The sequence below is a fragment of the Chrysochloris asiatica genome, unplaced genomic scaffold (assembly GCF_000296735.1).
Source record: "Chrysochloris asiatica unplaced genomic scaffold, ChrAsi1.0 scaffold00259, whole genome shotgun sequence".
NCBI lineage: Eukaryota > Metazoa > Chordata > Mammalia > Afrosoricida > Chrysochloridae > Chrysochloris > Chrysochloris asiatica.
In genome coordinates, this window is record NW_006408777.1 from 89,578 (window position 1) to 93,869 (window position 4,292).

A 4,292-nucleotide genomic window follows, 5' to 3' on the forward strand; every position below is an offset into this window, starting at 1 on the left:
CCAATCTGCCAGCAGCAGAAACCAACACTGAGTCGCTGGTGTGGGATCATTTTTCATGGAGAGCAGCCAGCTACTTGATGGCATGTTAATTATATTGGGTCACTTCCATCATGGATATAGCAGCATTTTGTTCTTACTGGAATAGACACTTACTCTGGATATGGATTCGTCTTCCCTGCACACAATGCCTAAACTACCACCTATGAACTTACAGAATGCCTTATCCACCATCATGGTATTCCAGACAGCAAAGATAGCCTCAGATAATGGGACCCACATCACGGCAAATTAAGTGTGACAATGGGATCCTGCTCACATAAGTCACTGGTCTTACCATGTTCTTTATCATCCTGAAGCAGCTGACTTGATCAAATGATGGAATGGCCTTCTAAAGACACAATCATAGTGCCATCTAGGTAGGTGCTGTAGAATAAAGCACTTAAATTCAAGGTCAATTTGAAATACAAGGTCAGTGGTTCAAACCCAATAGCCACTCTATGGAAACCCTATACAAGGTCTCTGTGAGTTGGAACCAACTTGACTGCACTTAACAAGAACAACAAGGTGGCAATGCCTTGAAATGTTGCGACAATGTTCTCCAGGATGCTATATGTGCTCTAAATCAGAGTTCAATATATATATGATGCTGTTTCTCCAGTTGCCAGGATTCATGGGTCCAGGAATCAAGCAGTGAAAATGGGAATGTCACCACTCACTATTAATTCTAGTCCTCTGTTTGGATGTTTTAGTTCCAAAGGGAGTAATACACCTACTTGTAGACACAGTGCTGATTCTGTTGAACTGAAATTAAGAATGCCTCCTGGCCATTTTGCACTCTTCATGCTTCTGCATCAACAGGCAATGAAGGGAGTTACTGCATTGGGTGGTGTGATTGATCCTGATTACCAAGAGTAAATTGGCTTGACATTACATAATGAAAGTAAAGAAGAGTATGTGTGGAATGCAGGAGGTTCCTTAGGGTGCCTTTTAGTACTGTCAAGTCCTGTGATTAAAGTTAATGGTAAGCCACAGAAACCCAATTCTAACATGACTTCTAATAGCCTAGACCCTTCAGAAATGAATGTTTGGGTTACATCACTAGGCAACGAACCAAGACCAGCTGATGTGCTTGTGAGGGCAAAGGAAATAGGAATGGGTAGTTGAATACGATAGTTATAAATATCAGCTACATCCATGCGACCATTGCCTGCCAATATTGGTTCATTTGACTCTACAATTGTGATCTATTTCTTTCATATAAACTCTTCTTCATATATAAACATATATGTTTCATTGGTTTTGCTTCTCTAGCGAACCTAGCCTAAGAGAGTTGTAATACACAGAAATTAAATAGATTATATTTGTGGAAAGAGACAATGAAGCCTAATATTTTCAGCTAATACAAGGCCACGAGCTTACTGTGGAATATATTATCAATTGATCAAATGCAAATTCAAGTTGAAGATAAAAAATATTAAAACAAGTCTACCAAAGCCAAAATATAATCTTGAGTATATTCCACCTGAATTTAGATATGATCTCAAAAATAGATTTGACCCATTGAACACTAATCCCAAACCAGAGGAGTTGTGGGATGACATCAAAGATCTCATACATAAAGAAAACAAAAGATCATTAAAAAGACAGGAAAGAAAGAAAAGACAAAAATGGATGTGAGAAGAGACTGACACTACATTACATAATGAAAGTAAAGAAGAATATGTGTGGAATGCAGGAGAGCAAACGGAAGAATGGAGAAAGTCTTCATTTATAAGTTCTGTAACTACATTTCTCCCTCTTTTTACTAAATGTTATTTTGTAAATTTATTGCTGCAAATGTAACTTTGGTTCTCTATTTTCAGTCTTATAGGTCTATTTTATTTTGTATGCACATATGTGGGTTGAGTCTAAATAATATTGTCCCGTGTTTTTGTTTCTGCTGTTGTTGATTCTCTGTCCGAAAAACTCCCATTAGTAATTTTTATTAGGTTGGTCTTCATTTTGCAAATTCTTTTAATTTCTATTTATCTGAAAATTACCTAATTTCACCATCATATGTGATGGACAGTTTTGCTGGATGATTCTTAGTTGGCAACTTTTTTCTTTCAGAGTTTTGTATGTGTCATTTCGTTGTCTTCTTTCCTGCATGGTTTCTAATGAGAAAACAGAGTTTAGTTTTTTAGTTCTACTTTGTAGATAACTTTTAGTTTTTCTGAACCGCTTTCAGGATTCTTTTCTTGTCATTAGTTTTGAAAAGTTTTACTATATGTTTTGATGTTTTATTTTGAAGTCTATACTATTTGGAGTTCATTTAGTTTCTTAAATGGACATCTTCTCATCTTTAATTATGTCAAGGAAATTTTCTTCCAACAACTCTTGAACAATATTTTCTGTTTTGTTTTGCACATAAATTATTCCTCTTGACAGTGTCCTACACAAATCTTAGGCTTTCTTCTTCTTCTTTTTTTTTTCTTTCTTTCTAATTTTTCCTCTAGCATGTGAATATTAAGAGAATTTTCTTAAAGTTCTGTAGTTCTGCCTTCCAGTGATTCTAATTCTTTGCCCTTTCACTGTATTGTCTATTTCTGAAGTCTTAGTGTTTATCATCTGACTTTCTAATTGGTGTTTTTGTATTGTTCCCATTTTTTCTCATTTATTTTGAGTTTATTTTCTTAAAGTTTCTATAGGTTTTTTTTCTATGTTTTCCTGTTTATCTGTAGTTTTCTTGATCATTCTCTCAATCCATTGAAGTTGCCTAATTAGCATTCTTTTAAATTCCTAATCATGTAGTTCTGATATCATGTCTGGTGTTATATTTCATGACTCTGTATTTGGTCACTTGTTTGAGGCACTTTGTATTGATTCTTCATGTACTGTGAAATTATCTGCTTTCTCGAAGTCATTGAGGTGTTGTATTTATGTTTAATTCATGATTGTATATTGCTGTATTCTCAGGCACTCACCACATGTCTTCTGGTGGATGTGGTAGACAGGAAGTATGAATACAACTAGTTACCTGTTCTATGTTTTTGTAGCATAGTACAAGATGGGGTCACATACCTCCAGAAGTAAAGGTACTGTGCCAGGCACTGGACTTCAGGCAGAGCAAAGACTGCATAGAAGGGGGTACTATTGGGGTAGGTACTACAGGCCAACAGCCATTCCACAGTAGTACACAGTCTGCTTGTTTTTCTTCTTTTTCACTGCTTCTTTTCAGCTTCCTCCTCCAGGCAGCACTCAATCCACCTTCCTGTCTTATACTCTTATGATCAAGGTTCCAGGATCACCATTTGTATCAGTTTCACTTAGTCTCCTATTTCTTTGTTGCAGAGGATCGACTCAGTACCTTTGCCTACTCTGCCATCTTGCCTTGGAAGTCCCAAAGACCACACATGTGAGTGAATGAGCTTTTATATAATCCAACCTACAGCAAATGGGATAGTAATATTTATGTCTTCTCATCTTAGGCCCCAGACATCATAAGCAGATATGCTCCCTTTATGAATTCCTGGCCTAAATAATAAAACAATTAAGTATTGTTGGTTTATTGCTGCTGCTTTTAGATGTCCTGAAATGGATTCCAATTCATAGCAGTCCTATTGTTGCTTGAGTCAAGTGCACGTTAGTCACTGAAGTATTGAAGTAACATTCTTGCACTTTAACACTTTAAAGAGGCCTTTTACAGCAGATTTTCCCAATGAAATATGACTCTTCATTTCTTGACTGCTATTTCTATGATTGAGCATTGATAAGTAGACCCAAGTAAAATATTTGACAACTTCAATCTTTTCTCTGTTTATCATGATGTGCCAGGGACCAGCCTCGACAAATTACTAAGGGGTTCGCGAAGGGAGATGTGGAGTCAGTGAAAGGAATCACACGGAGTCAATGGTTTGTGCTGAATCTTCTTCTTCTTTACTTATTTTTTCAGCTCCTTATATACCGTTACAGTACACAATGATTTCATAGTAATCAATTTCTTTAAAGTATAATCTATGCTGTCATTACATTTACTTTTGATTCATGAACCTTCTAGTTACATCAAAGAATATTAAGACCATCAAAATATTTTCCTTGATTTTTTTCACATCCTGCTTCCTTGTACTCCCTAGCTACCTTGATAGCATCTGTCTTTTGTAAGTAAATCTGTTGTTCTTTAATTCTCCCTAAAATGTCGAGTTAACCTATAAACAGAGTTCTAAATCTTAGCTTCTATTTCTACCCTCATCTACTATTTTCTATAGATTTATTAATCACAACTCACAAGCAAAACATTTTTCCCGTAACTAACC